The sequence below is a fragment of the Ambystoma mexicanum genome, chromosome 3q (genome assembly GCF_040938575.1).
Source record: "Ambystoma mexicanum isolate Mex_15411 chromosome 3q, UKY_AmexF1_1, whole genome shotgun sequence".
NCBI lineage: Eukaryota > Metazoa > Chordata > Amphibia > Caudata > Ambystomatidae > Ambystoma > Ambystoma mexicanum.
In genome coordinates, this window is record NC_090926.1 from 1,261,943,186 (window position 1) to 1,261,957,208 (window position 14,023).

Here is a 14,023-nt window from a genome sequence, read left to right on the forward strand (position 1 = left end):
GACGGCACGTCCAGCTTATCCACCAGGTTAGGTGATGGGGTATTGGGCAGTTTTTGAGAGGTACATTTCCCCACAGGGCTTCGAAAAGAGAGTTCTTGCGGGACTTGTGTTTGAACTCTCCGGGCGTAGGATAAACAAAGGAAATGGAAGGAGAACTAGGTGAACACTCCGACCCTGAACTGTCTGAAATAAGATCAATTACACTCTGAGAATCCGGGATTGTAGAATTTTTCGACCCGGAATGGCTGGCGTATGATGAGACATCAGGGTCGGAACATGGGGAGGAGGTTAATGGTCTGGTTAAATGTCTTGCGCCTCTCCTATTAATGGTGAAGCGTGGCAAAGGTGTGCGCAACATAGTATTATCTGAGAGGGGAAGCGCCGCTCTCATAGCATCAACTTTAGGTCTTTCCTTCGCTAAAGGTTCATGAAGAGGAAAAGTATCTGGAGCTGGAAGAACTTCATCATTGAGCTCAAGGGTTGTTGGTATCTTTGTACAACAGAAACTGGCTATCATGGTCGCAGAGGAAAGATGAATAACTTTGCGAGATAGACATGGAAGTCGTGCAGCTGGTATCGTCAGTCCCTTTTAACGTAGATTTTGGGGCATACCAGAAGTTAACAGATAAGCCATGTGCGTATAAAGCACGAGAACTCAGGATAGAAAACAAATAAAACACTTAATCTTTCACAACGGTGCCAGGAAGCAAGAAGAAAACTCAGGTTCCTTCAGGAGTTAAATAAGGTGCTTATGATCAAGAATGCAAAGTCACGTGGTTCAACCAAAAGTTTGTGGACCATCCAGTCACAGGGTAAGGAACGCCCGACGGCTTAAGGAGCTGCCAGAGTCTGACTCTCCCCCCTTACCCCTGTAACAATTGGGAGTTAAGACAGATGAAAGTGCAATGAGTACTCACTTCGAACAGGAACAGGACACAGCCAAACGGCTCAACAGCAGTTCCAGCCCTTACTGCTTCCAGGGCTTAACGCCGCAAGGGTGGCTGTGCGATGATTTTATACACGATTCCTGTCACGTGATGCGTCACGTGTCTGAGCGAAGCTCCACCCCCTTGAGGAAGTGGACTGCAGCAAGAGCAACGCTCGCAGTGCTGCTTAGGGGAAGAGCATGTGAATAGCTCTCAACTCACCCGCTTTTGGCGGGTGTCACCCGCCTTGAAAGCGGATGAATCCCCCGCCAAGCCCCTCATACGCCCATTCACTTCTATGGGCCTCTCACCCGCCAAAAATAAAATCGGGTGTTTTCACCTGCCTTGGTGACAAAAAAGGTTGGGAGCTATGGCATGTGTGCCACAGTAGCACAAGTCCAGGAAATGAATCACCTTCAAATTAGCAGCAAACACACCACACGGGCGGCTGTGCTATGATTTTATCCACGATTCATGTCACGTGATGCGTCACGTGTCTGAGCGAAGCTCCGCCCCCTTGAGGAAGCGGACTGCAGCAAGAGCAACGCTCGCAGTGCTGCTTAGGGGAAGAGCATGTGTGCCACAGTAGCACAAGTCTACTCCTCACTGATGATGCCCAACAAGGCTGAAACATGTCTGGGGATGCTTGTGGTCTCTTGCAGAAGGGATGTGACCTAGCAGTTCGGGCTGGACTACCCCTTTGGGGGTGGGACCAAGCCTGATTTGCATATGGTCTTTTCCCTTTTGTAATGGCTTGGCAGGCGAAGAACGATGGTCCGGAGGGTTGCCCAGAGTGATGCCAGAGGTTAAGATTCATTCTAAACCTTCCAGCCATCACCTCTTTTGTTTAGCGGTTGTATAAATATATACATATATGGATTAATACCGTATATTATATTAAAGTCATTAACTAACTCATATTAATGAATGCATTTCCCAGTCCCAGTGCAGCAATCATATAGTATAAAGTGCATAGTGCACTCCTATGATAAGAAGGCCGCATGTGGGTTTGGGAAGCACATACTATAAAGTGCAAAGCGCATTTCTATGATAGATGAACCATATATGACACTTGAAAACCAAATATATATATCGGTTTGGTGATATATATATTTATATATATATGGGGTTTTGGTGGGGGGTTGTGCGTTGGGTGGGGGGTTGCAGGTGGTTTCCCCCCCGCATATATGTAAGAAATGACCTACACAGTTCGGTCAATTGTGAAAAGGTCAATTGTCATTCGAGCAATTGTGACTCGAACAATTCGTATACAACCCAACATTTACCACCGATTTCACGCGATTCGCTTTTGGAGGATTATTGTGAATTATGAAGCACCTCCACGTCGAAACTGATGCCACATGTGGGCGTCTCTGTGAATTGGGCCCCCCTCTGCTAGGAAGCACGTTTCTAGGTGGTACGACCGTCGATGTGTTGGGTAAAATAGCTCGGCAGGTCAAGCTCATGCGGGAGTAATCTATGCATAACTGAACCCGGCTCAGCCTTTCACATTTGAAAGGCTGAAGCCTCAGTGGGCCTGATTTTTCACTACTGTTTTCAATGAGGCTTTCCCATGTTAAAACATTTTTGTAAATCAGGCCATGTCGCTCTGTTCAAGTCATTGAATATGAACTTTAATGAAGGGGGTGTTGGGTGGGCTGCCCCCACAGTTGAACGGACCAGTACATTTAATGGCAGTGTTCGGATGGAGAGACGATTGTTGAAAAAGCATCAGTCAATAAAACGCACGGTTTTGAGGGACATTTTTATAAAAATAGTATTTTCGGATTTATGCGTCACCCGTGGTTGTGTAGTGTGTGCGTTTATGTGGGTGTGTGGTTTCGAGGGACATTTTTAAAAATGGATTTTTGGGTTTATGCCCCCTTTACCACATGCGTTGCAGTGATTCCACCGGCGGTATTCACCGCAAAAGTGTGCAGAATGGTTAAACCGTGCACGTTCCACCGCTACCACTGACCTCTAAATGAGGCCCTTTGTTTTAGGGTGTAATCCCTTCTGACACGTACTCCCTTTCTCAAGCACATGCCAACCATTCTATTTTGGAGTGGGAGTACCCTTGCACCTCCCACTCTGACCCCCTCTCACCGCCTTAATCTTGCTCCTGGTAAAGAGTTTGACACTGGTTACCCACCATATCTTTGAATGGTCTTCCTCCTATCCTCTGAACTATTTTTTAGTTACTTCTTAAATCTTGTTTTAGAAAAATCTAAAATTTGCGAAAAGACATTTTTGAGGGCTTTAGCTTGTCCGATTCAAGATATCTAGCAGGAGATATTGACTGGCCGCCCATCTATGCAGCGCTGTAAACCACATGAAAAGTGTCAAGCCGCTACACTGTGCTTTCCATTACAAAAGCACACTAGCCTTCACTTCAGTCAGCTGTTGGGATGCTGGTGGCGGAGACAGAATCTTAGAAATGGTGGCTTTCAGGAGTTGTTTTAGAGTTCTTCGATTGTCCAACCAGAAGTTAGGGTGGCATCTGGCACGTAATGCCCACCGGTTGGCGGATCACTTAAGGGACTGTTGGTTCTACATTACCCAGTGAAGGCATGGCAGCACTGTCCAGTGGCAACTCGCATACAAGTCTGCTGGTGTTCTTCTCCTTGTTATTATTGTGTCTGCGTAAAAACCACAGAAGTGCTCTGCCCTCGTAGCCTAATCGTGCCAGGCTATTTAATTTGCATTTGCATTTGTATTTATTGTTATATATAGCGCCTTAATCCAAGGTGCTTTACAGTTAACAACAAGAACACATTAAACATGGAACAGTAGAATGCGGGCATTGCATGATGTTTCCATTTGTGGAGCTATGTATTCACTGCCAATCTAGCTATAAAGCTCCTTTCTGTTTGTTCTGGTGTATTTGTAGCTGTTAGGTAGAATGCTATGGCTAATTTTCTACTGAGTCCCTCAGCAGCTTTGCTGGATTTCTAGGATTTATTTTTTTCACCTGCTAAGAGTGTGAGCCTTTTTTCCCACTCTTACATGTGTTTTGCTGTGTCTGTTTAACAATGTTGTGTTCATAGACTGTGGAGCCTCACCTACTCCATAGGCATAATCTTTTTACTGTGTGTTACACAGCACCTTCAGTGCAGTGACACAGGGTTGTCTTTTTCAGACCTCCAACTTTAAACTCAATTTTCTGGGACTGACTACTGTCTCCCAGAACATGAAAAGTTGCCATTGACTTTATTAGTCTTTTTAAATCCACAGACCCAGTAAAAACTATCTTACATAGAATTCTGGAAAGGGTTAATAGTAATTCTGTTTTGTCTGTTTCTCATGGAACATTATTTTGTTCCCTTTTCATTAAGATTTGGATGGTGGCAGTGTTCTCTAGTTTTCCTACCACGGTTATTTTAAATAGCCTTGATATTGTTTTAGGCTATTTTAGTAGCCTCGAACTTAAAGCCGCTGGACCATATTTACTTTTATTTGGTTCCAGCTGGGTTTATTCGCCATTTCTTTTTGTAAAAGTCTTTCTCATGTTTTGCTCTGCATGCCAAACCAGGTGTGGTTCCTTTGTTCACCGTCCTTTGGCGTGCTTCTGCACAGAAGCCCTCCTTAGGCGCCTGAATGTCTGAGGGGGACACAATGCGAGGGAGGTGTTTAGGACTCCCTGCACAGGGTCACCTTTGTGTCCCATGTCGCACTCTGTATGATTGGCTGTGGTGACTGTCCCGCCGGGGCAGCCACCCTGCTGTGTGATTAATAGCCAGGCTGTGTGAATGTGGGAAAACTGCATAAAAGGCAGGTCTCTGGGACTGTGAAGGCAGAGTCGCCACTAGATCGAGAGAACCGAAGAGAAGCTGAAAGAAGAGGACCTCTGCCACGACTGAACCTCCCGGTAAAGACCCTCCTGCGGGCCCGAATCTCCAAACTACGACGAAACGGAAGATGTGCAAGGAATCTTCTCCCCTTGAGCTGGTGGAATCAACCAGTTCGCCAAACTGCAAGCAAGGCTCCCTTCTCTGGTCGAATTTGCTGTGCACAGCTACAGTGAACCGGATAGCCAGGTGGACCGGACCCTGTTTGGGTTTTGAGGAGCGCACCTTTTATCCGTTGCATTGCTCGGCTGCTGGTTTTTTCCCAGGGCAGTGCAGGACCCTCCAGTCTTCCTACTTTGTTTCAGTCCGACAGTCGCTTCAGGAACCGTGAGTCTGCAGGACCTGCCAGGAACGTCCGCCTCAGCTACAGCCTTCTTCTCCATATAAGGCACTGTTCAAATCCAGTTGTTCGTTCCGTCCGACCGCGGTAAAAGTGCTTGAAATATTTTGGCAAGCCGATGGCTTGTCCTTCTCCATTCTTTAAAGTAACTTTTCATCCTACCAACTTTGTTCTGAACTCTTGGCAAAGACTTAACTCCAAACTACTCTGAACTGTGTGATCCTCTGCAAAGACTTTGGTCCACTGACTTTGGCCCAGGCCACTTGATTTGATTTCCTCACTGTAGTTACTTTTTCTAGATTGCCCTGCTTACTTACATTTTGGTGCTGCTCAACGTTTGTCTCACTTTTTCTTTCCCTCCCTTTTAAATTACTGAGTGCCATTTTGCTCAAACTTACTTTTGAGCTTAACTTGTCTAGAATCTATTGGGTGTGGTGTAGTGTATTAAGATTGTGACGTTTAAACTGCTTGTTAATAGTGAAATGTTTTATAACTGATGTGTAAATAAATGTATATTCTTTTACTCAGAAACCTTACGTCAGTGTTTGTTTGAACCATATTAATTGCTGTCCTTTGGGTAACTATTGCTACTGCTCACTTTACTCTTGAGATAAGTCTGGCTGCTCAGCCATCGCTACCACTTTACTGTGTAGTACAGGCTTGTACCAAAGGTGAATTTGTACTGTCCCTGGTAGTCTTAATTGTGTGTGGTGTTCCCAAAGGGTACTGCATATGATTCTGTCTAACAGTAGCACTAACATTACGCCTTCTAGCAGCCTACCTGCTTTATAGACGTCTTTAACGAGCGTCGTTCTGTACTTGATAAGCTGCCATGTGTTCCTGCCAGGGTGTTGACAAACCAGTTTGACCGGGGGTTGAAACTCTGTCTTTTTGAATCGCTTCTCAACTTTCCCTTCTGGTTTTGCGGAGAGCTCTGTGCCTGAAGTTTCCCTGCTGGACTACATCCCTCCCCCTGTATCTCCCCTGCTGGACTACATCCCCGAGAAGGCTCAGAACACCAACTCTTCTTTAACCACTTATCAGAAGGTTTGTAAGGTGGATGGGGCAAGTTGATTGTATGCAGAACTTCAAAATCATGCCACGGAGACAACAGTGTTCAGCGTGTAGCTTCGCCCATGGTTATTGTCTAGTGTGCGTTTATGTCGGTGTGTTTGTTAAGCGAGGAGAACCGAGTTCAAAGGTAGTCCTTGACCAAACCGTGTGATCTTTGGGAAATCACTTTAGAGCCTCAAATATTCATGAAACATTCAAGGAAATATTATTGTGTAATAAAAAGCGGCGAAATGGGGCAAGCACCACACAATACTAGTGTCTGCTGGGTTCATATTCGTTTCGTCCGCTGGGTTTGTGCTCTTTCCATCCCTTTTGCAGTCGCTCGTAACGCGGATTCACTCTGTTCTGTTATTGTAGTCAGCCTGGCTCAGATAAAGTTAAAGAAACTGCACCCCTGGGACACCAGAAACACAGACACGCCACATTCCTGGTCTCAAAAAATCCTATCTGTTAAGTAATGACTGAGCATGCGCACGATAGGATTTTTTGACACATAGCAAAAAGTGAGGTTACACCTGTAGCCAATCGGGTGGAGGTTTGCACGGACCCAGAAACGGTGTTGGGTTCGGGGGCAGCTTTCACTGATTGCTTTTTAAAAAATCCTTGCAGGACTTGGCCACCGCGGCTCCCTGCCAGAGTGTGGCTTTGTCTCTGCAGCAATGACTGTAACGCTTCCAGCACATTGGCAAAAAGAATGCAGGTGAAGCAAAATAACGCACATAATATGTAAGAAGGGTAATATGTACGAGTACATTCATATTGTATTCACATAAGTACATTGATATGTTATTGAGATTAAACAAGAGCAATGCTACTAACAGAATTAAACCCCCTCTCCCTTTTGGGTTAAGTGTTTCTAATCCCTCCCTTCCCTCCCTCCCCAAGACGGTCTGGCGAGTTTGTCCATTGTGTTGGTGACAATTTAGTCTGTGCTTAGCGCAAAATGGGATGTTGGTCTCAATTGGCTTGCATGGGTTCGTTCGGTGCAACAGACCTGATTACCTCTGGGCTGTTGGATGGTGGCCGATTCTCGTCGTCATGTTTGGTCTACGGCGGTTCAGAATCTTCCGGCGTTGTTTGTCTTTGGCTTGGGATGTATATGTTGGTGAAGTCACACCAGGTTTCCTCGTGGCGGGCTGCCTTTCCATGGAGGGCTGCCGTGATTTTCGCCATCGTGTATGTTTGTTGCAATGGCAGTCCATTCCTTTTTGACTGGGAGGCGTGGAGATTTCCATTTGATGACCAGGCCAGCCCTTGCAGCAAGTAGGAGTGGGGATGCCAGGCCCTTTATTCTAGTTAGTTCATCTTCTTCTTCCAGGCCAAATTAAATCAGGAGGGGGGATGGTTCCCGCTCAATGCCGTCTATTTCTTTGATCCATCCAAGCACTTTGTTCCAGTATATACGGACTTTGGGGCAGTCCCACCACATGTGCCAATAGTTAGCCTCCGTTCCACATTGTCTCCAGCATTTAGCACTGTTAGTCTGGTACATTTTTGATAGTTTGTGAGGGTCGTACTGCCATCTATGAAGTAGTTTTATATCATGTAGTTGGTTTGGCGCGGCAATGTATATTCGGTACGGAGTTTTGCAGATTGTGTCCCATGCCTGTTGATCAAATTCTCTGTTGAAGTCCTTTTCCCATTTCTCTTTGAGGCAGTGATTCAAATTTTCGTCTTTGGTGATCAGGGCACTGTACATGAGCGCAATCTGGCCTTTGTTCGTGGAGGTTGTGTCGGGGATTTTCTCGAAGGGAGTGAGTTCTCTCTGTATCTTGGATTTTCCACTCCCGTTTGGTTAGGATTCCCTTCAAGCGGAGATAGAGGAAAATCAGGATAGGATGCAGTTGGAGGGCGTCTTCCAGGTCTGTGATTGATATGAATTTGTCGTCTCTCCATAATTGTCTGACCCTTTCGAGTCCTGCATCAAACCAGGTTTGATATCTAGAATGCTCTGGGATTTCTTCTCGGACTCCTGGGGCCCAGAGGTGGCTCAAGGGGAATGGCCATGTGGTCACTCTCACCATCCCTTTTCCCTCCTTCCATACATTCCATATGGTTCCCAGTATAGGGTGGTTGCGCAATTTTCATATGAGTTGTGGTCTGGGGACCCATAGCCACTCGATAGCGTCGCGGGGGTCAGGTTATAGTTGTCCAGTTGCACCCACTGCAGGTCTTTCCTGTCTGAGGTGGGGGATGAGGACTTTCAACTGCGCGGCCTGATAATATCGTTCAATGACGGGGAGGTAATATGAGAGTTTCGTAGGGTATTCTAGGCTTCTTTCCTTCCCACAAGAATCCAGTTAATGCCCTTTTCACCTGTTTGAAAAAGTCATCTGGCACTGTCACGGGGAGTACTTGGAAAGGGTATGGGAAACGTGGGAGACTAACCATCTTAATGGCGTTCAAGCATTCCATCCAGCAGATAGTGAGGGGTTGCCATTTTGCGAGGTCCGCTTTGAAGGCGGCGAGGAGTTGGGGGAAGTTGGCCTTGTATATATCAGCGATCTCTCTCGTCAACTTGACAACCAGGTATCGGAGTGTGGGACCTCCAATGGGGAGGCCGAGTTGTTCGAATTCTGCTCTTTGGCTGGTGGTAGGTTCATGTAACGGGAAGAGGATTGATTTAGCTCTATTAATTTTGAAGCCTGACAGTACGCCGTAATGCTCAATGAGCTGGATCGCTTTAGGGTTTGATGTCATCGGGTTCTGCACGTGGAGTACAATATCGTCTGCATACAAGGCCAACTTATATTCTTTTCCGTTCACGTGAAGCCATTCAACGCCTTTGTTTGCTCTAAGCATTTGCGCCAGTGGTTCCAATGATAGCGCAAATAGTATTACTGAGAGGGGTCATCCTTGTCGCGTTCCTCTGCTTAAGGAAAACCAGCGAGAGTATTGGGAGTTTACTGCTACAGAAGATCGGGACAAGGTGTATACAGCCTTGATTCCGCGTCAGAGAGTAGGGCCAAGACCTATTTTCATTAGCGTAGCTTCCAGGAAGCGCCATTCGACCCAATTGAATGCTTTTTCTGCATCAATTGAGAATAGTGCCAGTGTGTTTGGCATTTTCTTGGCTTCGTGTATGAGGTGGAGGGTCTTGCGGGTTGAGTCTGCACCATGAATCCCACCTGGTCATTGTGGATTATAACAGGAATGTGCGTCTCCAGCCGTGCAGTGAGGACCCTTGTGTAGATTTTAGCGTCCGTATTTAAAAGGGAGATATGGCAGTAAGAAATGCGTTGGTTGGGGTCTTTTCCTTCTTTAGGAATGACCGTGATCAGTGCGTCGGAGAAGGATGCGGGGGCGGTATCAGTTTGGAGGATATGATTGAAGAGCTCTACCATTGCTGGGTGGAGGGTGTCGCTGAAGGTTTTGTTGAATCCTGCTGTGTAACCATCATTTCCAGGGGCTTTCCCTGTTGGGAGTCTTTTGATTGCGTCTGCTATTTCTTCGCCCGTGATGGGCGTCAAGAGCTTGTGCTGTGTCTCGGGATAGGCTGGGGATGGTTAGCGTGTTCATGTATTCTGCGAATGCACTCTCGTCTGTCAGGGTATCCGAGGTGTATAAGTTCTCATAGAAGTTAGCAAAGGCTTCGGGGATATCGCAGGGGTGGTCCCTGTGGGATTCTATTTCGTCGTCTATAGTTGACACCCATCTCTCTTTGTGTTGTCCACGTAGCCTGGCGGCGAGGAGCGCGTTGGCTTTATCCCCTTTCTCGTATTGTTTCTGTTTTAGGTATTGGAGTTTGCGGACGATCTGGTCTGTTTCTAGTTGCCGCAGTTCCTCTCACTTGCTGGCGGCCATCTCTATTTTTCGACATCTGTCAGAACCGGCGGATTGGGCGCTGAGGTCTAGTTTGGGTTATTTCATTCCTTAGCCTGTTTTCTATGAGTTGGCACTCTCTTTTACGTGCTGCTCCTTCTTGGATTAGTACTCCTCTGCAAGTGGCTTTCCCCGCCTCCCATACCGTGTTTATCGAGACTTCACCTGTGTTATTTAGCTCGAAGTATTGGTCGATCTCCTTCTCAAGATATTCATGAAATACCGGGTCTTTCCAGAGCGTTTCGTTACAGCCCCACTTTGAGCTTCTGTGGGGGAGTGCCATACGACTGAGGGTGACCATGTCGTGATCTGACCATGTTATAGGAGATATATCGGACATCGCCTCTGTTAGCTCTGTTGTGAGATATAGGTAATCGATTCTGGTATATTTCCGCGCTGAGTAAAATGTGAATGTCGTTTCCTGCGGGTTCATGTGGCGCCAAGCGTCTGTTAGTTTGTAGGTGTCCATCATATTGACTATCACTGAACGGCCACCCTCTGGTAGGGTGTTCGCCTGTGGGTTTCCGGCTTGTCTATCCAGGGTTGGGTTGGCCCACATGTTGAGGTCACCTCTCAAGAGGACTTTGCCCTCTGCTTCAACCATGACATTTTCGACCATGTGTTGTAAGAAGCTGCATTGGCCGGAGTTGGGGGTGTGTATCGAGGCGAGTGTGATGGCAGTGCTCTGTATCATGCCAACGAGCACCAGCGCTCTACCACTTACATCTGCCCAGGTTTTCTGGACTTCGAATTGCATCCTTTTAGCAATCAGGATGCCGACGCCTGCTTTTCTGAGCGGGCTCGAGCCCCAATATTCAGTGCCTGTCCGGGCATTTAAGATCCTTCTTTCTTCCCCTTTAAAGTATTTAATTTCTTGTAAGAAGAGTATATCAAGCTTTGCCCTTTTGAATTCTCTGGCCACAAGTTACCGTTTGGTGGAGGAGTTAAGTTCCTTGACATTCAGTGTCCCTATTTTAATTGTGGTTGGCCTGTCGCTTACCTTGTGGTTATTTGCCATTGATGTGTGCTCTTGGTTTGTCTGCCGGGTCCCATCTTTTGTCACTGGGTGCCACCGAAGTCAGAGTTTTCCGTTGAGTGTGCCGGGCCGTCTTGGGCTTTGGCGTCTTTATTTTTCCCTCCCCCCTCCCCTTAGGGGAATACAACACAGTATCCCCTGCCCTCTGTTCCTTTTGTTCGTCTTTCCCCCTGTCATCGAGGGCTTGCATGTTTACTTGGTGGCGTCCGATTAGGACTGGGTGGAAACTGTCAGTCCAATGTCGGACCACCGGTGGGAACTGTTACCGCACGGTCCTTTTCACACATAGAACCAATTATTACATTTTGAGCCCCCCCCCAACTTTTATCACTCCACAAATATGTTTAGAAAAAAAAAAGAGATTTTGGTACATGCAGTTTTCGAGGTCCATCGTCAGGTGGCTGTCCCGTTCCTCCCTTTGCGAGGGGTCTCGTCTGCATGTCTGGTCCCGTGCTGAAAACGTATGGTTTGCCTGGATCGTGTCGGATTGCCCCTGTCACGTCACTGGGTCTTGGACCTTCCAGGTGTGGACCTTGTGAAGATGTTTTCATTTGTCGCTTTCTGGAGTGTTGCTGCCCCTTCTGTACTTTCTTGAGCCTTTCACTCTTTTTCTCCTTGGTCCCTAGAGTTCCCAACGCTGACTATTTCGTTCGGGCCCTTCACGTTCTCCTTCCTTTGGCCCCGTTCCGAGAAGTTCGGCGATGCAGTCGCGGATTTCTTCTTCAGATCGTAGCTGGATCCTTCTGCTTCCATGTTCGAAGGTGAGGGAGAAAGGGTAGCCCCACCTATATCGGGTGCTCTGATCTTTGAGCCATTTCGTGAGTGGGCTGCAGAGGTATCTCAGTGCTAGGGTGAGTGAGGATAAATCCTGGAAGATGGTTATCTGGGCACCTCCAAGAGTAAGGAGGCCTCCAGATCTAGCCTTCTATAGTATCCTGGCTCTGTCCTGGTATCAGTGAAATCTTGCGAGGACTGATCTTGGCCTGCCAGGCGGGGCTCCGGTTCTGTGTATTCTCTCTGTTTTTGGCTCATCGATATCCTCGTCTGCCGTCAAGATCTTGGTAATGTCATAGATAGTTTTTTTGAGGTCTTCTGATTCACCTTCGTGCTCTGGAATACCAAAAAAGCGTAGGTTGTTTCTCCTCTCGCGATTTTCTAAGTCATCCATTTTTAGTCGAAATTCCTCCTCTCTCTTCTCAATCTCTCGTATTCTAAGGTCCATTTGGGTTTCGAGAGTGTCTATGGAGGCTTGATTATTCTGGACCCCTTCTAGCCTTTCTTCGATGTTGTCCATTCTCTGTGTTATCTTGTCTATCTTGCCGCCTAAATTACCACCCATAATTGTTATCTCATTGAGCAGGGCTGCAATGTCGCCTTTGGTGGCGGCTGCATCTGTTTCTGTGGTCTCCATTATCTCTGTTCTCCTGTTGCGTAGGGTGGATGGGGTTGAGGTGTAGGCTTATCTGGCCAGTTTCATCCTAACGTTCATGGGGTGTTCGCTGCGGCAGAGGAGGCACACCCCCCTAGATCGGGGGCCTAACCCTCTGCACTACAGGGCGCACAGGTGGTTTCAGAGTGATTCCAGGTAAAGAGCGGAGTCTAGGGTCACCGTGGCGCTTAGTGGCAGTAGAGGGGTGCTTAAGGTTCGCTGGTTTTACATGCACACTGTTTGATCTCCTGGTCGCGAGGGGCTGATTCCGCAGCCGTCAATATCGCTGCGCACGAGACTCTGACCTGTGGGGATCGGGAGTTTGTGTTTGCTCTGTGCAGCCTAGTGTGCTCCTGATTGATTGCTGCTTTATTTTGGGCCGGTGCTACTTTTCCAATAGAAAGTGTAGGAGTAGGGTGATGCGCTGTGTTCTGTGGTTGCTATGGGCTCCTAGGTGTGGCCCAGTGTCAGGGCGTATGGGTCGTGAGAGCTGTAACCCTTCGTTCCTTCTTTGGGAGGATAGTTCACTTGGCCGGGGTATTGATTGTGGATATCGGGAGCGTATCAGCCCCTGCTGGTAATGCTGTTCGATTGGTGGGCTGGTCACTCAGGCCTCTGTGGGGCACTGTAGAGTTATGTAAGCCGGCGCACCTCAGTGTCTCAACGCAGTATGCGCTGAGGCCCGCTGGGGGGATGCGAATGGAGTCCTCGGGCTCTGGTGTGCTTTGCAGGGCGTCTGGCAGAGAGAAGAGGAGGTTTAAGGCCAGAGGAGGTTGGGCTACATTGTGCAGGTCACCGGCTGAAAGCGCCAAATAGCACACTGTGTTCAGTACTAGTTTGTGGCAGGATGACTCTCTGTTTCACACTCCTCCTGAGGTTATTGCAGTTATACCGTGGTCATTGAGCGTGATATGTGTTCATACACTGTCCTTGAATGTGAGGTGCTTTTGTTCAACGTTGTCAGCTGTGCATTGTGGCTGTTCCGCTTATCGCAGCGGCTCAAGGCGGCTATGGTTTTGCATGTGCTTCCCTCTCAGGCCTCCGCCCGCCTGGAAGCATGGGCTGCCGGTGCCACGCCAGCAAGACAGCCCACACAGTCCATGGCCCCCGGTGGGGGGTGGTGCTACAGCATCTCCTACTCCTCTCCCAGGGTCTGGGGAGCCCCCCGACTGGCTGGCGTGTCCCGCAGCACGGGTTAATTGGGTGCAGCGCGGGGGCAGACTTTGTACACTCCGTCGGCCTCAACGGGGGGGGGCAACTCTGGCGGAGAGTCGAACCGGGCTTCGTATTAGCCGCACGGTCTGAGGTGCACCGCAAGTTGTGTCATAGGCTTTTTGGGGCTCAGGCTCACGTTGGAGAGGTCTCGTGCTCCACCTTCCGGAATCTGTTTCTCAGCAGGCTTTTTACCAGTGGGGGGGGTCTTCTGCCAGCTTTTCCTTGTTTTTTGGGTATGGGGGGTCACAAAGCAGGGGCTCAGTTCGCGTTAAGCACCCACGTCCCCGGAGCTCACACAGAGTTAATAACCCCTGCAGCCGTCCATTTGCCTTC

The 14,023-nt window shown here is 48.0% G+C and overlaps 1 protein-coding gene across 3 annotated transcripts in view; it reads left to right on the forward strand.

Annotated features, from left to right (window-relative positions):
* Positions 1-6,022: 6,022 nt before the first annotated feature.
* Positions 6,023-14,023, forward strand: part of LOC138447850 (beta-1,3-galactosyltransferase 2-like) — a 583,663-nt gene continuing 575,662 nt past the window's right edge. For all 3 annotated transcript variants that reach the window (XM_069604278.1, XM_069604280.1, XM_069604279.1), the window contains exon 1: positions 6,023-6,161. The gene's annotated coding sequence lies outside the window, so the exon portion shown is untranslated. The remainder of the gene's footprint in view (positions 6,162-14,023) is intronic.